Source organism: Spermophilus citellus (genome assembly GCF_964194105.1).
Source record: "Spermophilus citellus genome assembly, chromosome: 5".
NCBI classification, from domain to species: Eukaryota; Metazoa; Chordata; class Mammalia; order Rodentia; family Sciuridae; genus Spermophilus; species Spermophilus citellus.
The window spans coordinates 129564200-129589630 of record NC_138186.1 but is presented as its reverse complement, the minus strand read 5'-3'; the positions used below and the strand labels follow the sequence as shown (position 1 = coordinate 129589630).

Genomic DNA, 25431 nt, shown 5'->3' with positions numbered 1-25431 from the left:
GCCAATCCTTAGTTTACTCTGTCACCTGCAGACCCTTTGTTTCCTGGTCACTCTTCGGTAAATCACTCCTGTCCCTGACCTTTCAAATTCGTGGCTGGGTGCTTCTCTTTCAGCTGGTCCTGCAAGCCACCAGTCTTGAGGGGGAGAGGGGAGCCAGGTGGGTTTCCATGACCTGCATTCCCCTGTGTAAACTTCTCTTCACCTTTGATTTTCTCCTGGTCACTTAGGCACACTCTATGCTGTGCAGCATTGGTTTCTTAGAACTGCATTTTCAGTTAAGCTCTAGTTTTCCAGGAATTGGCTCTGACAGCTGCTGGACTCAGTAAAGCAGATACAAAATATTTCCTTCATCTGTACTCCATGTCCATCTGGGAGAGATGTGGCTTCTTTCCCACACAAGGATGTGCAGCCTTTCAGTTTAGTCAGACAATGTCTTTTATCTCTGATCACTCCATACCCAAGCATGCCTCAGGCTCCTCAAAATGTGGATTCCTTTAATTCCCTACCCTTCCACTTTGCTCACTGGGGTACCACTTTGGTTGGTGCTGCTGCTGGTGATGTCACTGGGAATTTCTCCCTTATTTTATTATAGACAAATTGCTGAGTTCACATTTGCTTTGAATGTCCAGTATTAATTCCCAGTAAAGCGCCCCCCCTCTTTTTTTTTAATCTACCTTCCTGTGAAGCTGCCTATTTGCTTTCTTGGTTTAACACTAAGAAGCAACCAGGAAAGCAACCCCCTCTATGCTACTATCTTGAAAAAGTCCCCCATCTTGAGTTTATAAATAATTTTGAGTTTCTAAATAAGTTTTTAGTTGTATATGGACGCAATAATGTTATTTATTTATTTACTTTTCCATGGTGCTGAGGATTAAACCCAGTGCCTCATGTCTGCTCTACCAATGAGCTACAACCTCAGCCCCCTTCTTGAGTTCTTAAAGCTTTCATTGTTAGAAGTTTTTCACTCCATGACTCATCACAAATTAGCTCAAGCCAAAAGAAATTATGAAAAAAAGATTGGTGTGATGACTGCTCTAAAATTGCTGGTTTATAACCCCCATGTTTGATGTGTTTGTAAACCCATAACTTGGTACAAGAATCAAATTCTAAGGTAGTACTTTCTCTGGTACTGGCTGTATTACATGAATACTTACAAATGCAATTCATTCAATTAATACCTTCAAAGCACATTTTCTGGTTGTATTGGAATTCTACCTTGTAGAATGTTGATGCCATATGGTATCTCAAAGGCTATAAGAAAGTATATTTTATTTAAGTTGCATTCCTGACAAAATACCCAATGATGGATGTACTTATATCATTGGATACTCGATCCATTTTATTCACATGCACTTGATAATTTCATGCCTTCTTGTTTATCTATGGCCTGATTTTTGTAATTTATTTATTGGTTTGAATGTAGCATCTAGACTCTGCTTCTCTGCCTCTGGAGTTTCTTTTTTTAATTTAATTTGATTGTTTGTCTTAATTTTGAGCTCTTATTAAATTTATGTCCTTATTATTTTGTAGCACAATTCTGGGGAATGATATTTCACTAGGTTTGATCATTTGTTTTTCCAAAAACAAATTCTTCATCTAGCTTTTACATATCATGATCTCTGGGTTTTTTTTTTCTTTTTTTTTGATGTAGAGTGTGTGTGTGTGTGTGTGTGTGTGTGTTTACAAATGTATGCATGTAGTTCCTTCATTTAGCTTATGCTTCATAGAAGCAGCTTTGAATAGACCTCTCACTGGATCTTATTTGGAGAATATGTGGTTGTAATTTGCCTTTAACTACCATATCTGATATCTTTCTACTTCTGAGATAAATTTTAGAGCCATGATATGGTGTTTCGAGTTACATTTCAGAGCCTCTTTGTGGGCAAAATCCAGACAAGTCATGAACTTGTTAAGACTTGAATATACCCTATGTTGTGTGGGCCTGTTCCTTATTTCCTGACTTGAGAATTTTGTCTTATGTCAAGTTGGAGTTGTACCATTTGTCCTATAGCAGTTGGTTTGGGATTATTTTCTCAATTTTGATTGAAACCTTCTAAAATGGTGAGCTCAGGCAACTCTGCTGCATTTGCTGAGAGCACACAACCCAGTCACTAATAACACTCTTCAGGATTTCATCATGACGTATTCCTGATTGCTTATCTCTCTACTGATTATGTGATACTAATGAGATTTGTCAGAATTTGACTTTCTTCTTTCAATTCAGCTTTGGAGGCCCTGGATAGGAGCTCTTTGCTAGCCATAATTCCGTTTCTTACCTTGGCCGTCACTTTATAAACGTCATAGAAGATATGTTGCAGTTCTAATCCCCAGTGCTTCATAAGCTATCTGTATTTGGAGAGAACATTATAAAGAGAGGATTAAAATAAAACGTGGTGATTAGGATGAGTCCTAATTTGATAGGATTGGGATCCTTATAAGGTGAAATTTGGACCTAGATGTGTATAAGGGAAAGACCATTTAAAGACACCAGGAGAAGATGGCCATCAACAAGCCAGGGAGACTGGCTTCAAAACAGAGCTGCTCATCTCATGGAGATCAGAAAAATGGTGAGGAAAAGGAAGAACTGAGGAATGAGATGTCCCCTTCTAGGGAATCAATTCCAATGACCTACCTTCCAACCACGCCCTACTGCCTACAGTTTTTACCAAATCCCAATAATCCTGTCAAATTATGAACCCATCAGTGGGTTAATCCACTGATGAGGTTAGAGCTCATGATCCAATTCACCTTTCTGTAGAGCCACCTGGGCCACAAACTGCAAGTGCCCCTCAGGTCTCTTTTGTCCACCTCTCTATTTGGATTACAGATTAACACTCTCAGCTCTGAGATAGAAGCCAAAATTTATGTGTCATTTATACTGTTTAAACAACAACAGATAACATTTACATTAGTACAGTAAAGCATTTACATAACAGGTAAGAGAGTGGATGTCTGTTTTTTGGGGGGTGGGTGGGTACCAGGGATTGAAGTCAGGAACTCTCCACCACTGAGCCACATCCCCAGCCCTGTTTTGTATTTTATTTAGAGACAGGATCTCACTATTGGTTTTACTTTGAAAACATTGACTACTAAGACTATTGCTTAGCACCTTGCTTTTTCTGAGGCTGGCTTTGAACCTGTGATCCTTCTGCCTCAGCCACTGGGATTAAAGTCTGCTTCTGTTGAAGCTGATGTCTTTTACACTTTCCTCACTCTTAATTGTGATTATTTTTATAGTTTTGGAGGCTGTATGATATTTTTGGGAGAATTAATATTAGCTGCAAGTTTAGCCTGGTGAAGGAACATTAATACTTTTTAAAAGTGTACATCGTCTCAAAAGTTATGTAAGTTATCATTTGAATTATTTTTACATTCTAGGCACCTATTGGGAAAGAGAACAACTAGAAGTTACTTTCTTTCTTTCTGTCAGATCCATGAGATCTAGAAATTCAAGCCTGAACAGAAAGGGCCAAATGACCATCTGGGTTTCAGAGGTATCAATGGTAACAAATACCAGTAAATAACATTAAGTTACTTGTTTTTTCTGCATGGAGTACCTTTTCCCCCATGAATCACTACTGCTTCTCCTGCCTCTGCCTCAGCAGAAATGCCAGACTCTGCCTTCTCTGTCCATGGCACAGAGCATGAGAGCTCACTAACATGCCTAAGGAGGAAACAATTATCTTGGCCACTTTCTTTCTGTACCAGGAACACCTGAATTACTTTTTTCTCCTTTTAAAAATTCCCCCGAGGGATACATTTCAATTATTATTAACTTTAAACCCTTTTTCGAGCTAGTAGTGTAGGCATCAGGAAAGTATACATTCATTCATAACTGATTTTTTTTTAAATTAACAACTCAGATAATCTACATTTAATAAAGCAATGCATTGCTCTGAAGCTGAGTTTCCTATGAAACTTTCGACTCCTCATCATGGTTGATGATTCTCATTTCATTTCTGGCAACTATTTGAAACTTTTTATTTTGATCATACTTGCTAAAGTATCTTATTAACCTTTTAAGTACATGTTTTGTTTTAATTCGCTAGCCCCTGATGCTTTTTTCCTTGGTTTCATTTGTTGTTTAAACTTTATATTAACTCTTTCTTACTTATTTCTTCTATTCTCTATTCCATGTTTTCTTCTTGTTGTTTGCGATATTGGGGATTGAATCCTAAACTGAGCTACATCCATAGTCCTTTTCATTTTATATTTTGAAACAGATTCTCAGAAATTGCTGAGGTTAGCCTTAAACTTGCTATCCTCCTGTCTCAGCCTTCCTAGCAGTTCGGATTGCAGGTGCATGCCAGTATCCAGGTATTTTCTTATGTTTTTACGTTAAAAGCATATGCCATTTGATTTCAATCTCTTTTCAAATACATATATCTAAATCCCTGTTGCTTCTGCCATACTCACCATATGACTATTATAGTATTTTAATTTAATTCCATCTTGATTTTTGCTTTAATCTAACAATTATTTGGCATTGTTTCTATGGACCTAATTTCATTATATATGGAATTTTGTCTGAGAAGTCAAAATTATTGTAATTTTTGATGCACAAGGAACTGCAGCCTGTGTGATAACACCTTAATGGAATTGGCTGGCGTTTTCATTGTGGTCTAGGGCATGGTAAATTTTGGTGGCTATAGCCTGTGTGTTTGAACATGATATGTAGTTTTGTGTGCATGGTACAACTACTTGGTATAGCTACTCAGTCAGGCTTCTTCAGTGCATTATCCAGCTCTTCTCAATACCTCCCTGCTTGTTGGAGATTCCTTGTTTGGGTTCTGAGAGAGGGATGTTCAGTTTATGCCTTTTATTCTGCAGGGTTTCCCATGTTTTTGCTCTACATACCCCACTGTGTGGTACCCCAGATAACTATCTTATTGTTGTCCTGGGCTCTTTGATCCCTGGTATATAATACTGAAAGCATCAAGCAGCCTGTTTCATCTAAACTTCTTCAAGGGAATTTTTTCTTGCACATCCTATATTTGCTTTTGTTTTTTGCAATTGATCTACTCTTTCATAATCTGTTTTTGTGTTCAGTCCTTGAGAATTCTGATTCTTATTTTTGATCACTGAGCATTTCAAATGTCCTTTTCTAATTTCTATGAGGATTTGGTGGTAGAAAGAGAAAGAAAAGTGAAACATGCTCATTTCCAGCCTTTAAGACTGAACTTGAAATCTTAGAGTTGTTTTGAATTTCACTTTTCTAAGTGCTAGTGATGATGAGCATATTTGCATATATTTGTTGATTAATTGTATATCATCTTGGGAGAAGTGTCTGTTCAGGTCCATGGCCCATTTTTTGAAGGGGTTATTTTACTTATTTATTTATTTATTTATTTAGTGTGTGTGTGTGTGTGTGTGTGTGTGTGTGTGAGTATATTTAGATTTGTGAGTTCTTTCTATACCCTAGAGAGTAGTTCCACATACATTTGTAGGAAGATTAACATAACACTCCAGTGAATTCAGTGCAGCTGAATTCAGAACTGGCAGAAGCACCAACGGGAATCCATTCTTGGTTCCTTGTTCAACAGCTGTGCCTCTTAGTAATCTAGCTGGAGTTGGACTTGGTAGACCTGGGCATCCTCTTTTTAAACCCATCGCAGATTCCATGCCCACCTTTACACCACTGCCAGTGTCCCCGGACAATAGTGCCAGACTTGTACTCCAGGATCTTCTAAATATTTAGCACTTTAAAGAAGCCATAACCCTTTTTGATGTTTTACAGCATGGCCTTTTGCAAAAGAACTCTGTATTTGTAGACAAAAAGAGAAAGAAAAAAAGCTGATATATATATGGGTATATAGATACTAGGTTTTTTTTTTTTTTTTGCTATAGCTCTTTTTAAAAATTTTGTTTTGTTTGCTGTAGCACTTTTTGTTTATAAAATTTTGCTCCAATGTAGCAGGTAATCATCACCAGTCTTCAATTCGGATGTACTTTTGTAAGCAACTGTACAGAGCAGCATTAGTGAACCATTAGCTCCAAACTCTTCTTTTTTAAATGATTATAATTGTTAAATTTAATGGCATTAAGATAAAAATGATACATTTAAATAACAGGAAAGATGAAAAATCCAAACCACCTGAAGGAGATCTCAGATTTAGAGAAGAAGAAAACCAAATATGATGTTGCAAAATGTTGAGAATATTTAGTTTATCCCAAATAACCTGGTACAAGTACTAAAAGAAAATTCCAGTGCAGAGGGCCTTATCATGAAGCTTAGTGGATAAATTCTAAGATCCTTTTAATCCAAATACTATGACCCCTATCCATTTTACTTATTTCCATTTCTTTAGAAAAGTCACCTCACATTAATTCAGTTTTCCAGATGTTAAATATGTCCAGAAGTAAGAGTATTTTTAATATTGTTTAAATTTATTTTATTAATACTATTGTTTGATTTAAATTCATTTTCTTAATTGATTTTTTTAATTAATTTTGATGAAATTTTAGATTGATTTATATTTAAAAGTTCATTAAATTACATTTAAATTAATACAATTTAACAAAGTCAATTTAAATAACATTTAATATACATTAAATCATTTAATATTAACTATATAATATAATAAAAAAATTAATAAAATTAATTTTAATAAAAATCCTCTTAGTGGTTTTAGAAACTACAGGTGTCTGAGAAACATTAGCAAAAGCAATTCTAAGCAGGAAGTGTGAATCTGGTGGTATAGCGATACCAGATTTCAAACTGTACTACAGAGCAAGAGTAACCAAAACAGCATGGTACTGGTACCAAAACAGGCGGGTGAACCAATGGTACAGAATAGAGGACACAGAGACCAATCCACAAAATTACAACTTTCTTATATTTGATAAAGGGGCTAAAAGCATGCAATGGAGGAAGGATAGCGTCTTCAACAAATGGTGCTGGGAAAACTGGAAATCCATATACAACAAAATGAAACTGAATCCCTTTCTCTCGCCATGCACAAAAGTTAACACAAAATGGATCAAAGAGCTTGATATCAAATCAGAGACTCTGCATCTGATAGAAGAAAAAGTTGGCTCCGATCCACATATTGTGGTGCCGGGCTCCAAATTCCTTAATAGGACATCCATAGAATAAGAGTTAATAACAAGAATCAACAATTGGGACTGACTTAAACTAAAAAGTTTTTTTTTTTTCTTTCTTTCTTTTTTTTTTTTTTTTTCTCAGCAAGAGAAACAATAAGACAGGTAAATAGGGAGCCTACATCCTGGGAACAAATTTTTACTCCTCACACTTCAGATAGAGCCCTAATATCCAGAGTATACAAAGAACTCAAAAAATTAAAACATAAGATAACAAATAACCCAATCAACAAATGGGCCAAGGACCTGAACAGACACTTCTCAGAGGAGGACATATAATCAATCAACAAGTACATGAATAAATGCTCACCATCTCTAGCAGTCAGAGAAATGCAAATCAAAACCACCCTAAGATATCACCTCACTCCAGTAAGATTGGCATCCATTATGAAGTCAAACAACAATAAGAACTGGCGAGGATGTGGGGAAAAGGGTACACTTGTACATTGCTCGTGGGACTGCAAATTGGTGCGGTCAATTTGGAAAGCAATATGGAGATTCCTGGGAAAGCTGGGAATGGAACCACCATTTGACCCAGCTATAGCCCTTCTCGGAATATTCCCTGAAGACCTTAAAAGAGCGTACTATAGGGATACTGCCACATCAGTGTGCACAGCAGCACAATTCACAATAGCTAGACTGTGGAACCCACCTAGATGCCATTTAGTAGACGATGGATAAAAAAAAAAAATGTGACATTTACACACAATGGAGTATTACGCAGCACTAAGAAATGACAAAATCATGGAATTTGCAGGGAAATGGATGGCATTAGAGCAGATTATGCTAAGTGAATCTAGCCAATCCCTAAAAAACAAATGCTAAATGTCTTCTTTGATATAAGGAGAGCAACTAAGAACAGAGCAGGGAGGAAGAGCATGAGGAAAAGATTAACATGAAAGAGAGACACGTGGTGGGAGGGAAAGGGAGAGAGAAGGGAAATCGCATGGAAATGGAAGGAGACCCTCATTGTTACACAAAATTAAATATAAGAGGATGTGAGGGAAAAGGGGGAAAAAAAAAAACAAGGGAGAGAATTGAATTACAGCAGACGGGGTAGAGAGAGAAGATGGGAGGGGAGGGAGAGGAGATAGTAGGCGATAGGAAAGGTACCAGAATACAACAGTCACTAATATGGCATTATGTAGAAACGTGGATGTGTAACCGATGTGATTCTGCAATCTGTATTTGGGGTAAAAATGGGAGTTTATACCCCACTTGAATCAAATGTATGAAAGATGATATGTCAAGAGCTTTGTAATGTTTTGAATAACCAATAAAAAAACATTTTCCCATTTCAAAAAATGACATTGGTGATTTATTGTGATCATTTTATACACAGCAGAACTACATTTAATTCTTTGTCCTACTTATAAAAGTCACTAGATGAGAAAGCATCTACTTTCACAGTTTGTATATAGCATTTATGGACTATCTTAAATTCGTTTTAAAAAAATATTTATTATTTAGCCTTTAGTGGACACAGCATCTTTATTTTATTTATTTTTTTATGTAGTGCTGAGGATCAAACCCCATGCCTCACGCATGCTAGGTGAACGAGCTGCTACTTGAGCCATATCCCCATCACTCTCTTAAATTCTTATTTTCACCTTGCTTCTTTGTGATAATGAGAATTCAAATTTATGGGTAATATATCGTTCACTGAACAACTTCTCAGTCCAAATCAATCCTTCTACTATTGTATTGTCACTGGAGTGTTATGTTAATCTTCCTACAAATGTGTGGGGAACATTTCATTGATTATGCCAATTCTTAAAAATACAAATGTGCCGAGCCCTAATATCCAGAGTATACAAAGAACTCAAAAATTAAACATTAAGAAAACAAATAACCCAATCAACAAATGGGCCAAGGACCTGAACAGACACTTCTCAGAGAAGGATATATAATTAATCAAAAAATACACGGAAAAAATGCTCACCATCTCTAGCAATCAGAGAAATGCAAATTAAAACCACTCTAAGATACCATATCAGTCCAGTAAGAATGGCAGCCACTAGGAAGTCAAACAACAACAAGTGCTGGCAAGGATGTGGGGGAAAAGGTACACTTGTACATTGCCGGTGGGACTGCAAATTGGTGCAGCCAATTTGGAAAGCATTATGGAGATTCCTTGGAAAGCTGGGAATGGAACCACCATCCGACCCAGCTATTCCCCTTCTCGGACTATTCCCAGAGACCTAAAAAGAGCACACTATAGGGATACAGCTACATCAATGTTCATAGCAGCACAATTCACAATAGCTAGAACGTGGAACCAACCTAGATGCCAGTCAATAGATGAATGGATAAAAAAATGTGGCATTTGTACACAATGGAATATTACTCAGCACTAAAAAATAACAAAATCATGGCATTTGCAGGGAAATGGATGGCATGAGAGCAGATTATGCTAAGTGAAGTTAGCCAATCCCTAGAAAAGAAATGCTGAATGTCTTCTTTCATATAAGGAGGGGGGACTCAAAACAGAGCAGGCTGGAAGAGCATGAAAAGAAGATTACCATTTAGAAGGGACAAGAGGTGGGAGGGAATGGGAGAGAGAAGGGGAATTTCATGGAAATGGAAGGATACCCTCACTGTTATACAAAATTACATATAAGAGGATGTGAGGGGAAAGGGGAAAAAAGGAGAGAAATGAATTACAGTAGACGGCGTAGAGAGAGATTGTGGGAGGGGAGGGGAGGGGACAGAAGGGGGGATAGGGAGGGAATAGGAAAGGCAGCAGAATATAACAGACACTAGTATGGCAGTGTGTATAAACTCGGATGTATAACCAATGTGATCCTGCAAACTGTACACGTGGTAAAAATAAGAATTCATACCCCACTTGAATCAAATGTATGAAATATGATATGTCAAGATCATTGTAATGTTTTGAGCAACCAATAAAAATTTAAAAAAAGAAACAAGAAGAGACAAGGCCCATATTAAAGAGATTTAAAAATTCTACTGAAATCTATAAGAAAATGTTTGAATGAATTATGAGGTATTAAAAAAAAGTACAAACTTAATATCTTGCATAGAATTTATCACCCTATGTTTATAGACTCAAAAAGCTTTCATTATTTTAATCTTCAACTGTGTTTTAACAAAGCCCCATTATTAAGGGCTCTCTACTTCTGGCTTATTCTTTCTTACTTAGTCTTTTCCCCCATATGAGATCCTCACCACCACAGTCATCAATGGCTGACCTTGCATTATAATTCAAGGATCACTCTATGTAACATCTTCTCCATTGATTGACTGTATTCAATTGCACTTCATAGCAGGAAATGTATATAACACAGCTTCATGTTGTTCACAATATCTACCACAATACCTTGTACTTTGGGGGCACTGAATACATGTATAAGGATATACTTATGATTATTGGATGCTTTTTGTCACATGTGTTCGCGAATGAGCCAGGGTTTTCCCTCCATATCCCCCATAGTTTCCAGGAATATTCCAAACATATTTACAAGAAGAGAAATGCTTTTATTTGGATGGTCAGTTTTGAATACAGTAGGTAGGTATCTCTCTCAGATTGAAATATAAAATGACAAACAGCTGTGGTCAGAGTGAACCATGCTAGAAGACTGAATCTGAGTGATCAGAAATGCCTTTCAGCAGTAGGAGCAACAACCACTGGAACCAGATTCAAGCCAAATGTGATAGGTCTTACACTGAAAAAGGATCATTATTTGTGATTTAAAACAATAAACAAACACAGAACACCTAAAGAGAAGGAGGCACCCTGCTATAATTTGGATCTGGAATGTTGCCCAAAGGTCATGTGTTGAAAGCTTGGACCCCAATGTAACAGCATTCAGAACGAACTCTACAGAAAGGTGAATTGAATCCTGGGCTCAAACCTCATCTGTGGATCAATCCACTGATGGGTTCACAATTGGACAGGACTATTGGGAGTTGGTAAAAACTGTGGGCGGTAGGGCCTAGTTGGAGGGTAGGTCATTGGAGTTGATTCCCTGGAAGGGTACATCATATTCCTCAGTCCTTTCTTCCCCTCACCTGATCTCCATGATCTCCATGAGTTGATCCCCTGATCTCCATGAGTTGAGCAGCTCTGTTTTGAAGCCAGGCTCTCTGCCATGGTAATCTGCCTCACTTCAGGCCACAGCAATGAAGCCTGAAATTGAACCAAAATAAATATTTACTCATTTAATTTTCTCAGGTATGTTGTCAAAGTGATGAAAAAGTCTTCTAACACACACACACACACACACACACACACAGGAGGAATGGTCTAAAGGGAGAAAAGGACACTTGGTATTGTTGATGCCTTCTTCAACAGTAGACACAGCTGGGGTACAGTGTGGATTCGCACTTCAGCAGATGCTAAAAGGGGCTTAAATTTTTATATTAGTCTTTTATGAGGAGAGATTGACTAACACAGGCCTGATTTCTCTCTCAGATTTGGAGATGAATAAGGAGGACCAAGAAGATTTCCTTTTCTAGCACAGGACACAAATGCAGTCACTAGTTTCTGATACCAATCTGAATAATTATGTCTACTTGCTCTATCTTGAAGGCAAGAGACATTATGAGGTGATTAATATAATCCTTAGAATGTATTTAACCATTAATTTTCCAAAAATTCTGCCTTTTTTAAAATTTTATTTCTGCCACCTTGAGGTTTTGTTCCCTGAACAGACATATAGAAAGAACAGCTCAAGGAAAAGAGTCTCCTGAATATGGGCTCTGGGAAGAGAGTAATGGGAGCAAACCCAAACCCCTTCTAAAGGGTAATGAGGAAAATGATCCTAAACAAAACAAAAAGCAAATATGAACAAAGTGGCAGCAGGCTCTATTTGTTGGCCACTTTCTCTGCACCAGCCATCAGGTGAGAACTACACACTATGTTCTCATTTACGGTTTTCTAAATGCATTCTGTCAGTTTAGCTCCAAAATTGCTTTGGTCCCAACTGGTATGTCTCTTACAGCCCATGTGCTTCATCTCTTTGCTTTGTCCCCAACTCTACAAAACTGCCTCCTCATTAACTTGTTGGAATTTAAACACCTTGGAAACCAGGGCCTTATCTTCACTCCTTCTGATCCTTAGAGGTATGGGAATTAAATTTAGTATTGTTACTCCATCGTAGAAAATTTCTCAACTTTTTATTTCACTCTATACTGTTTAAACCTGGATTATATTTGGCATTGATAAACAACAATAGGTTAAGTGAACATCAACCTGTTGGCTCTAAAACAAATTTTCTTAAGTGAAATTTAAGTGGAATTTTTGAGCACTTAAATAAACTCAATCAGAATTAACAAGGACCAAATAATATTAAAATGAACTCGAAAATTTATAGATTAACAGCAAAAATTTATTTTTGGAAAGGGTAAAGATGGTTCTTTAGTGACATTTAATCCATATTATAATTTGAATTCTGAGAATGATTAAGACTTTGTGATGGTTAATTTTACATGTTAACTCGTCCTGGCTACGATGCCCAGACACTTGGCCAACTTTTATTCTGGGTGTGTCTGTGCTGGTGTTATGGGGTGAGATTTACTTTTGAATCGGGGACTTTTAGTTAAATAGATTCCATTCTGTAATGGAGAGAGACCTCACCTCGTCAACCGAATGCAACTGAATGGGACAAAAAGCCCACCCCTCCCAGACAAGAGGGAACTGTCCAGTGAACTACCTTTGGATTTCATCTACAACATTGATTCTTCCTGGCTCCACAGCACACTGCCTTGGGACTCAAACTAGAACACTTTCCTGGATCTCTAGCTCCTCCCAGCCAACCCTGCCCAATCCTGTGAGCCAATAGCTGACAGGCAAGTGCAGGGAAGAAGCAGAGGCCCTGCAGGGGGTGAGTGTGTGCTACTGGATGCCAGTCCCTGGTCAAAGCGCAGGACAGGCTTCTGAGTTTACAGGCAGGAAGGGATGATTAGTGTTGGTGGAGCCCCAGGAACCCTGCGCTCTGAGGAATTCTGAGCGCTTGGGTCATAATTGACCCCGGCAACGCCAGAGGACGTTCGGGGCAGAGAAGTGGACGGTGATGGACGCGCTTTTCAGAGCTGGTCCCATGGATCACTGAAGTGGCCACGATGTGGTCCTGGTTTGGAGGCCTGGGCTCAGGCTTGGGCCACTTCTTGGGTCAGGTGGGGAGCAGCTTGGCTTTCCTCACCGGCCATAGCTCCAGCTTCGCCGGGGAAATGCTTCCGGGTGACTTAGGAGACCCAGAAGCAGCTTTACATCATTGTTGGAGAAAGGAAATGGAAACTACTGATTCCACACTAAGATGTGAGAACGAAAGACTGAAAGAGTATTGTACTGACCTGGAAGAAAAGCATGAAGCATCAGAGCGACAAATAAACCATCAGTCTGTAAGTTACCAAAACCAACTGCAACAGAAAGAGGTAGAGATCAGCCATCTTAAAGCAGGACAGATTGTACTGCAAGATCAAATGTTCCAACTACAGGCAGCCGCTCAATCAGTACACTCGGGAGCTTGTGGTGTGCCAACAACAACTGCACCGGCTCCGTTCGGTTCCCTGATCAGTAGTCATTTTTCAGCCTTTCGTGATGACGACATGGACTCTAGTGACATAATCTTATCACAACAAGAAACAAACAGATTATCAACTGAAGCTGCAAAACATGAATCTGAAGTTGGCCACTCGAGGCAGATTGCTGAGGCTCAGGGAACACACCATTCTGACTCAAGTGAAATCTGCAAAGTACAAAATACTATCAAGACTCTTCAACCAAACCAAAGTCCAGACATATATGATCATCAGCATGAAATTTCAGTTTGGGAGCAGAGTTCTACTGTGGCAGAAAAGGGAAGAATCCTTCCTCAGAGCTCAGCAGTGGAAGAAGTGTTCAGGCTTCAACAAGCCCTGGCTGATGCGGAGAAGGAAATCGTGAGACTAAATGGTTTAAACCAGGATAACCGTCTGGCTGAAGACCATCTGAAACTTAAAATGCATGTTGAAGCTTTAGAAAAAGAGAAGGCATCATTGAGTCAAGAAAAAGAGGAACTTCAGATGTCACTGTCAAAATTGAGCTGTGACTACCAAGTCATGAAAAACAGAGCTTCAACAGACATGAATTTGAATGTACAATTACTAGACTTAAAACTTCACTTGAAGGCAAAGGAGGAAGAACTGAATCAGACTATCAATGAAAAGAAAATGCTGATAGCTGAGTTAGAAGAACTGGATCATCAGAATCAGGAAGCTACAAAGCACATGATTTTGATACAAGAGGAGCTATCCAAACAACGAAATGAAGGAGACCTTGTCATCAAGAAGTTGGAACAAGATCTAGATGATGAAAAAAAGAGAGTTCATCAACTTGAGGATGATCAAATGAACATATCCCAAGAGTTGCATGTGCAGAAGGAGAAGTTAACTGAGAACGCACAGAGCCTCAGTGATTTGCACTTAACTAAGCAGAAGCTTGAAGGTAAAGTAGAAGATTTAGCAGATCAGCTAAATCAGTCACAAAAAAATAGTTTAAACATCCAGCAGGAAAACCTGGGGCTTAAGGATCACATTAGACAACTTGAAGATGAGCTGTCTGGATTTAAGAGCAAGTATCGAACTTCTCTGAATGAAGACTCTAACAGTCATTGTAAGGATGACATGCTTAAAGAACGAGAAGCTGAAGTTAGCAACTTAAGGCAAAATCTTTCTGAAGAGGAACAGCTCAATGAAAATTTAAAGAAAGTTGCTGTTGAACTCAAAACGGAAAATGAAATGTTGATTTTAGCACGTGACGATGTAAGGCGTAAGTTGGAAGAATCTATTGCTGCTTACAATCAAATCTCTCAAGAAAAAGACACTATCACGGAGACTCTCAAAAGAGACAAAGAAGAGATTGAAGCCAAACTGCACCAGGCAGAAAAAAGACTGTTGGAAGAAGCAAATAATCACAGGCAGACTATTCAGGAACTCTCCAATGCACATAATTTGAATACCTCTGCCTTAAAGCTGAAACACGAATGTGTAGTTCAACTCAGCCAAGAGAAGGACCTTGAAATAGCAGGACTCAAAAAGAATATTGAGCAAATGACTGCTGATGAAAAAGAAACTGATGAAATTTTGGCATCTTATGTAGAAGAAGAGGAGCGATTGATACAAGTCATAAATGAGAAAGAAGTTTTTATTGAAAAACTCGAAGAAAAAAGTTCACAACTACAAAAGGATTTAGATAAGTGTTCTCAGGCCTTAGGAGAAAATGAAACTTTAAGGCAATCCATCGAAAGAAAGGACAAAAGTCTTACCTTCATGAGAGCAGAAAACAACTATCTGCGAGTAGAATTGGAAATACTTAGGGAACAGCACAATCAAGCTGTACCAGTGGCTGAGCCTACAGCTCTTGATGCTGTCACAGAACTAGAATTGGAGGTATCTCAACTGAATATAGTCAAAAATCATCTGGAAGATGAAATTCAAGACCACCTGAATATCATTGAAAACCAAAACCAGCGTAAAATGCAACTACTTCAGTCTTTACAGGAGCAGAAGGAGGAAATGGATGAATTTAAGTACAAATATGAGCAGATGAATGCTGCGCATAGCCAGTTAATTTTAGAAAAAGAGGAGGAAATTAAGAACTTGCAGAAAACTATTGAAGAACTAAAAGCCCAGTTGCCTGGAGAGAAAGGAGATGCTCAAACATTGAATTCTGATATTTTTCAAGAGACCAAAGTAAACATCCTAAGAGAAAAAGAGGTTCAACACTTACGGGACCAAGAATTACGCCTAAACCGGGAGCTAGAAAGGCTACGCAGCCATCTCTTGGAATCAGAAGAGTCTTACACCCAGGAAATTTTGGCTGCAGAAGACAAAGAAAAACAGTCAATAGCTGAATGGAAGAACAAGGCCGAAAAGCTAGAAGGAGAAGTATCATCATTGCAGGAACGTTTGGATGAAGCAAATGCTCTGTTGGATTCTGCTTCCAGACTGAGAGAAGACTTAGATCTCAAGGAAGAACAGATGGAAGAACTGAAAAAACAAAACGAGCTCCGAAAAGAAATGTTGGACCATGCACAACAGAAATTGTCGACTTTGGTCAACAGCGCAGAAGGAAAAGTGGACAAAGTCCTCATGCGAAACCTTTTTATCGGTCATTTCCAGACACCAAAGGACAAACGTCGTGAAGTATTGCAGGTGTTGGGGAGCATCCTGGACATTCCGAAGGACGAAATGGAGCAGTTGCTGAATAACGATCATGGTGGTGTCAGTAAGTGGATGAGTTGTTTTGGTTCCACGTTCTGCAGCTGTGCCTCTTGGTAACCTAGCTGGAGTTGGACTTGGTGGACCTGGGCATCCTCTTGTTAAACCCATTGCAGATTTCATGCCCACCTTTACACCACTGCCAGTGTCCCCGGACAATAGTGCCAGAGTTGTACTCCAGGATCTTCTAAATATTTAGCATTTGAAAGAAGCCATAACCCTTTTTTACGTTTTACAGCATGGCCTTTTGAAAAAGTACTCATGTGTTTGTAGACAAAAAGAGAAAGCAAAAAAGCTGGTATATGTAAGTGTATAGCTACTAGGTATTTTATTTTATTTTTTTTAGTTGTTGTTGTTGTTGTTGTGATTTTTTGCTATAGTACTTTTTAAAAAATTTGTTTTGTTTTTTGTAGCACTTTTTGTTTCTAGAATTTTGTTCCAATGTAGCAGATAATCATCACCCGTTATCAATTCTGATGTACTTTTGGGAGCAACTGTACAGAGCAGCCTTCTTGAACCACTAGTTCCAACCTCTTTTTTTTAAAACAATAATAATATTTCTTAAATTTAATGGCATTAAGATAAAAACGATACATGTAATTACAGGAAACAAGAAAAATCCAACCCATAAGAAGGATGTCTCAGATTTAGAGTACATGAAAACCAAACATAATGTTGCAAAAAGTTGAGAATATTTAGTTTATCCAAGATAACATTGTACAACTACCACGCGAAAATTCCAATGGGGAGGACCTAAACATGAAGCTTAGTGGATAAATTCTAAGATGCTTTGAATCCAAATTCTATGACCCCTATCCATTTTGCTTATTTCCATTTCTATACGAAAGTCACTTCACATTAATTCAGTTTTCCAGATGATAAACATGTCCAGAAGGAAGAGTATTTTTATGAGTCAACCCCGAAGTGGGATCACAGGATCCATTGCCAATGGAAAAGTTAATTAGTAAGAATGTATCATTAAATATCTGGACTGCTTATCTACATACTATTGGGGGCTCTACAATAATTCTCATAAACACATTTTATAAAACATTTGATCAAAACAAGTTGGGGAGAGAAATAAGCTAACAACAGTTTTTGGAAGATGAAAAGCTTTAAAATAGGAGTAGTTATAACCTTTTGATAAATTAAGGTAAAAGATGAATCAAAAGTTTCCAGCTTAAGTAGGTGAAATCAGAGAAGAGAAAAAGCAGATTGCATAGCACATACTTCTCTGACACCTGTAGTTTCTAAAACCATTCAGAACATTTTTGTTAAAATTAATTTAAACAAAATTTAATATATTTTTAAATATAAATTACATCATCATTTAATATAAATTAACCTAATTTAAATTAATTTTATTAGTAGTATTATTTAAATTTCTTTTATTAATACTATGGTTTGATTTAAATTTATTTTATCAATTGATATTGTTTATTAACTTATATTAAATTATAGTATGATTTATATTTAAAAACTCATTAAATTTTATTTAAATTAATACAATTTAACAAAGTAAATTTAACATAATATACATTGAGTTATTTAATATTGACTATATAATTTAATATAAACGTCAATAAAGTTAATTTTAATAAAAATGCTCTTAGTTGTTTTGGAAATTACAGGTGGCAGTGAAGTATTAGCTATATTATCTTCTTTTTTCTCCTCTTTGATCTTACCTAACTTAAGCTAGAACCTTTTGGTTTATCTTTTGTTTTACTTTACAAAAATAAAAAAAGGAAGAAAAACACCTAGTACCTACACACACATCAGCTTTTCCTTTCTTATTTCTAAATTTCACCTTAACATTTACATTATTTTACCAAAATTAAGATGCCATCAGTTGTTACTCCTGAGAAGAATACCAAAGTATATATTTTGCTTCGACCTGCCAAATTACTTGGAATCTTATTCCAGTAGACTTCACATGGTTGGGAAAAGCAGAGTTCAGATTTGTCATGAGAGACTTTTATATATTCGGCTCACTCCATTGTGTCTAGGTGAGCCTTTGGGTTTCGATGCCTGGAAACACACTTCTTATATTTCAGAATTGAAGAGCTCTTGGAAACAGCGACCTCACTGCATTCTTGAGAAAAATATGTTATACGGGTACTCAGAAAATTACAAAGATTAATATAGATTCAAGATTTTTTTTAAGACAAGGGGTTTAATGGAGAAAACAGCAAGATAGCCTTAGAAATTTCATACTCCCTGCATTCTTAGGAAAAGCTTCTATATTGTAAAGAATAACACCAAACAGAAAAGTTCCTAAGAAAATATTGTGCTTTCAGTTTCCTTGTCTCATAAATTTTATTAAAGTTTCATTAAAGACCCTGTATTTGCTAGCCTTTTTATTAAATACTTTTTTGAGATATTCTATTAATGTCTATGACTGGATTTTATTTGGTCTCACATTAATGTCGCTCCCTGTGACAAAGGGTACATGGGAGGCAGGCAGGATCAGCCTGTCCTCTCCGAGGCACCAGCTGTCGGAACCAGGCTCTGACAGAGGTAGTGAAGGGCACTAGCGTCTCCTGGACTGAGCGAGAGGGTAAGTATCTGAGTAATATTAATTGTGTATAAATGCCACATTTGTTATGCATTCATCTACTAAGTTGTTTCCACAATTTAGCTAATGTGAATTTTGCTGCTATAAACATTGATGTGGCTGTGTCCCTGTAGTATGCAGTTTTTAAGTCCTTTGGGTATAGACCAAAAAGAGGGATAGCTAGGTCAAATGGTGGTTCTATTCCCAAATTTCCAAGGAATCTCCAAACCGCTCTCCATATTGGCTCCACCAATCTACAGTCCCACCGACAGTGTAGGAGTGTACATTTTTCCTGAAATCCTCACCAACACTTATCGTTGTTGTCTTCATCATAGCTGCCATTTTCAAAAATCGCTGACATTCTAACTGGAGTGAGGTGCAATTAAACCCCTATCTCTCACCATGCACAAAACTCCACTCAAATGAATCAAGGACCTAGGAATAAAACCAGAGAGCTTGCATGTAACAGAAGAAAAAGTAGGCCCTAATTCCAATCATATGGGATTAGTCCCAAAATTCCTTAATAAGACTCCTATAGCACAAGAAGTAAAATCAAGTATCAATAAATGAGATAGATTCAAACTAAAAAAGTTTGGTGAATAGAGATCCTATATCTTGGGAGAAAATTTTTGCCCCATCACACATCAGATAGAGCACTAATCTCTAGGGCATAGAAAGAACTCACAAATCTGAATAACACATACACACACACACACACACACACACACAAACAAATAAATAAATAAAATAAAATAACCTGGGCATCCTCTTTTTAAACCCATCGCAGATTTCATGCCCACCTTCACACCACTGCCAGTGTCCCCGGACAACAGTGCCAGACTTGTAGTCTAGGATCTTCTAAATATTTAGCACTTTAAAGAAGCCATAACCCTTTTTGATCTTTTACAGCATGGCCTTTTGCAAAAGAACTCTGTATTTGTAGACAAAAGGAGAAAGAAAAAAAGCTGATATATATATGTATATAGATACTAGGTTTTTTTTTTTTTTGCTTCTTGTTGTATTTTTTTTTTTTTTTGCTATAGCTCTTTTTAAAAATTTTGTTTTGTTTTTTGTAGCACTTTTTGTTTCTAGAATTTTGTTCCAATGTAGCAGATAATCATCACCCGTTATCAATTCTGATGTACTTTTGGGAGCAACTGTACAGAGCAGCATTAGTGAACCATTAGCTCCAAACTCTTTTTTTTTTTAAATGATTATATTTGTTAAATTTAATGGCATTAAGATAAAAATGATACTTTTAAATAACAGGAAAGATGAAAAATCCAAACCACCTGAAGGAGATCTCAGATTTAGAGAAGAAGAAAACCAAATATGATGTTGCAAAATGTTGAGAATATTTAGTTTATCCCAAATAACCTGGTACAAGTACTAAAAGAAAATTCCAGTGCAGAGGGCCTTATCATGAAGCTTAGTGGATAAATTCTAAGACACTTTTAATCCAAATACTATGACCCCTATCCATTTTACTTATTTCCATTTCTTTAGAAAAGTCACCTCACATTAATTCAGTTTTCCAGATGTTAAATATGTCCAGAAGTAAGAGTATTTTTAATATTGTTTAAATTTATTTTATTAATACTATTGTTTGATTTAAATTCATTTTCTTAATTGATTTTTTTAATTAATTTTGATGAAATTTTAGATTGATTTATATTTAAAAGTTCATTAAATTACATTTAAATTAATACAATTTAACAAAGTCAATTTAAATAACATTTAATATACATTAAATCATTTAATATTAACTATATAATATAATAAAAAAAATTAATAAAATTAATTTTAATAAAAATCCTCTTAGTGGTTTTAGAAACTACAGGTGTCTGAGAAACATTAGCAAAAGCAATTCTAAGCAGGAAGTGTGAATCTGGTGGTAGAGCGATACCAGATTTCAAACTGTACTACAGAGCAAGAGTAACCAAAACAGCATGGTACTGGTACCAAAACAGGCGGGTGAACCAATGGTACAGAATAGAGGACACAGAGACCAATCCACAAAATTACAACTTTCTTATATTTGATAAAGGGGCTAAAAGCATGCAATGGAGGAAGGATAGCGTCTTCAACAAATGGTGCTGGGAAAACTGGAAATCCATATACAACAAAATGAAACTGAATCCCTTTCTCTCGCCATGCACAAAAGTTAACACAAAATGGATCAAAGAGCTTGATATCAAATCAGAGACTCTGCATCTGATAGAAGAAAAAGTTGGCTCCGATCCACATATTGTGGTGCCGGGCTCCAAATTCCTTAATAGGACATCCATAGAATAAGAGTTAATAACAAGAATCAACAATTGGGACTGACTTAAACTAAAAAGTTTTTTTTTTTTCTTTCTTTTTTTTTTTTTTTTTTTTTTCTCAGCAAGAGAAACAATAAGACAGGTAAATAGGGAGCCTACATCCTGGGAACAAATTTTTACTCCTCACACTTCAGATAGAGCCCTAATATCCAGAGTATACAAAGAACTCAAAAAATTAAACCATAAGATAACAAATAACCCAATCAACAAATGGGCCAAGGACCTGAACAGACACTTCTCAGAGGAGGACATATAATCAATCAACAAGTACATGAATAAATGCTCACCATCTCTAGCAGTCAGAGAAATGCAAATCAAAACCACCCTAAGATATCACCTCACTCCAGTAAGATTGGCATCCATTATGAAGTCAAACAACAATAAGAACTGGCGAGGATGTGGGGAAAAGGGTACACTTGTACATTGCTCGTGGGACTGCAAATTGGTGCGGTCAATTTGGAAAGCAATATGGAGATTCCTGGGAAAGCTGGGAATGGAACCACCATTTGACCCAGCTATAGCCCTTCTCGGAATATTCCCTGAAGACCTTAAAAGAGCGTACTATAGGGATACTGCCACATCAGTGTGCACAGCAGCACAATTCACAATAGCTAGACTGTGGAACCCACCTAGATGCCATTTAGTAGACGATGGATAAAAAAAAAAATGTGACATTTACACACAATGGAGTATTACGCAGCACTAAGAAATGACAAAATCATGGAATTTGCAGGGAAATGGATGGCATTAGAGCAGATTATGCTAAGTGAATCTAGCCAATCCCTAAAAAACAAATGCTAAATGTCTTCTTTGATATAAGGAGAGCAACTAAGAACAGAGCAGGGAGGAAGAGCATGAGGAAAAGATTAACATGAAAGAGAGACACGTGGTGGGAGGGAAAGGGAGAGAGAAGGGAAATCGCATGGAAATGGAAGGAGACCCTCATTGTTACACAAAATTAAATATAAGAGGATGTGAGGGAAAAGGGGGAAAAAAAAAAACAAGGGAGAGAATTGAATTACAGCAGACGGGGTAGAGAGAGAAGATGGGAGGGGAGGGAGAGGAGATAGTAGGCGATAGGAAAGGTACCAGAATACAACAGTCACTAATATGGCATTATGTAGAAACGTGGATGTGTAACCGATGTGATTCTGCAATCTGTATTTGGGGTAAAAATGGGAGTTTATACCCCACTTGAATCAAATGTATGAAAGATGATATGTCAAGAGCTTTGTAATGTTTTGAATAACCAATAAAAAAACATTTTCCCATTTCAAAAAATGACATTGGTGATTTATTGTGATCATTTTATACACAGCAGAACTACATTTAATTCTTTGTCCTACTTATAAAAGTCACTAGATGAGAAAGCATCTACTTTCACAGTTTGTATATAGCATTTATGGACTATCTTAAATTCGTTTTAAAAAATATTTATTATTTAGCCTTTAGTGGACACAGCATCTTTATTTTATTTATTTTTTTATGTAGTGCTGAGGATCAAACCCCATGCCTCACGCATGCTAGGTGAACGAGCTGCTACTTGAGCCATATCCCCAACACTCTCTTAAATTCTTATTTTCACCTTGCTTCTTTGTGATAATGAGAATTCAAATTTATGGGTAATATATCGTTCACTGAACAACTTCTCAGTCCAAATCAATCCTTCTACTATTGTATTGTCACTGGAGTGTTATGTTAATCTTCCTACAAATGTGTGGGGAACATTTCATTGATTATGCCAATTCTTAAAAATACAAATGTGCCGAGCCCTAATATCCAGAGTATACAAAGAACTCAAAAATTAAACATTAAGAAAACAAATAACCCAATCAACAAATGGGCCAAGGACCTGAACAGACACTTCTCAGAGAAGGATATATAATTAATCAAAAAATACACGGAAAAAATGCTCACCATCTCTAGCAATCAGAGAAATGCAAATTAAAACCACTCTAAGATACCATATCAGTCCAGTAAGAATGGCAGCCACTAGGAAGTCAAACAACAACAAGTGCTGGCAAGGATGTGGGGGAAAAGGTACACTTGTACATTGCCGGTGGGACTGCAAATTGGTGCAGCCAATTTGGAAAGCATTATGGAGATTCCTTGGAAAGCTGGGAATGGAACCACCATCCGACCCAGCTATTCCCCTTCTCGGACTATTCCCAGAGACCTAAAAAGAGCACACTATAGGGATACAGCTACATCAATGTTCATAGCAGCACAATTCACAATAGCTAGAACGTGGAACCAACCTAGATGCCAGTCAATAGATGAATGGATAAAAAAATGTGGCATTTGTACACAATGGAATATTACTCAGCACTAAAAAATAACAAAATCATGGCATTTGCAGGGAAATGGATGGCATGAGAGCAGATTATGCTAAGTGAAGTTAGCCAATCCCTAGAAAAGAAATGCTGAATGTCTTCTTTCATATAAGGAGGGGGGACTCAAAACAGAGCAGGCTGGAAGAGCATGAAAAGAAGATTACCATTTAGAAGGGACAAGAGGTGGGAGGGAATGGGAGAGAGAAGGGGAATTTCATGGAAATGGAAGGATACCCTCACTGTTATACAAAATTACATATAAGAGGATGTGAGGGGAAAGGGGAAAAAAGGAGAGAAATGAATTACAGTAGACGGCGTAGAGAGAGATTGTGGGAGGGGAGGGGAGGGGACAGAAGGGGGGATAGGGAGGGAATAGGAAAGGCAGCAGAATATAACAGACACTAGTATGGCAGTGTGTATAAACTCGGATGTATAACCAATGTGATCCTGCAAACTGTACACGTGGTAAAAATAAGAATTCATACCCCACTTGAATCAAATGTATGAAATATGATATGTCAAGATCATTGTAATGTTTTGAGCAACCAATAAAAATTTAAAAAAAGAAACAAGAAGAGACAAGGCCCATATTAAAGAGATTTAAAAATTCTACTGAAATCTATAAGAAAATGTTTGAATGAATTATGAGGTATTAAAAAAAAGTACAAACTTAATATCTTGCATAGAATTTATCACCCTATGTTTATAGACTCAAAAAGCTTTCATTATTTTAATCTTCAACTGTGTTTTAACAAAGCCCCATTATTAAGGGCTCTCTACTTCTGGCTTATTCTTTCTTACTTAGTCTTTTCCCCCATATGAGATCCTCACCACCACAGTCATCAATGGCTGACCTTGCATTATAATTCAAGGATCACTCTATGTAACATCTTCTCCATTGATTGACTGTATTCAATTGCACTTCATAGCAGGAAATGTATATAACACAGCTTCATGTTGTTCACAATATCTACCACAATACCTTGTACTTTGGGGGCACTGAATACATGTATAAGGATATACTTATGATTATTGGATGCTTTTTGTCACATGTGTTCGCGAATGAGCCAGGGTTTTCCCTCCATATCCCCCATAGTTTCCAGGAATATTCCAAACATATTTACAAGAAGAGAAATGCTTTTATTTGGATGGTCAGTTTTGAATACAGTAGGTAGGTATCTCTCTCAGATTGAAATATAAAATGACAAACAGCTGTGGTCAGAGTGAACCACGCTAGAAGACTGAATCTGAGTGATCAGAAATGCCTTTCAGCAGTAGGAGCAACAACCACTGGAACCAGATTCAAGCCAAATGTGATAGGTCTTACACTGAAAAAGGATCATTATTTGTGATTTAAAACAATAAACAAACACAGAACACCTAAAGAGAAGGAGGCACCCTGCTATAATTTGGATCTGGAATGTTGCCCAAAGGTCATGTGTTGAAAGCTTGGACCCCAATGTAACAGCATTCAGAACGGACTCTACAGAAAGGTGAATTGAATCCTGGGCTCTAACCTCATCTGTGGATCAATCCACTGATGGGTTCACGATTGGACAGGACTATTGGGAGTTGGTAAAAACTGTGGGCGGTAGGGCCTAGTTGGAGGGTAGGTCATTGGAGTTGATTCCCTGGAAGGGTACATCATATTCCTCAGTCCTTTCTTCCCCTCACCTGATCTCCATGATCTCCATGAGTTGATCCCCTGATCTCCATGAGTTGAGCAGCTCTGTTTTGAAGCCAGGCTCTCTGCCATGGTAATCTGCCTCACTTCAGGCCACAGCAATGGAGCCTGAAATTGAACCAAAATAAATATTTACTCATTTAATTTTCTCAGGTATGTTGTCAAAGTGATGAAAAAGTCTTCTAACACACACACACACACACACACACACAC

General features: G+C 37.2%; 1 pseudogene across 1 annotated transcript in view; it reads right to left on the bottom strand.

The window, feature by feature from the left end:
• The window catches only part of LOC308649998, a 125949-nt pseudogene that overhangs the window by 8034 nt on the left and 92484 nt on the right, over positions 1-25431 (bottom strand). The window contains exons 36-37 of the transcript in view: positions 25209-25326; positions 15833-15922 (exon numbers count right to left, since the gene is read on the bottom strand). The product of the transcript in view is annotated as an uncharacterized misc_RNA (transcript). The remainder of the gene's footprint in view (positions 1-15832; positions 15923-25208; positions 25327-25431) is intronic.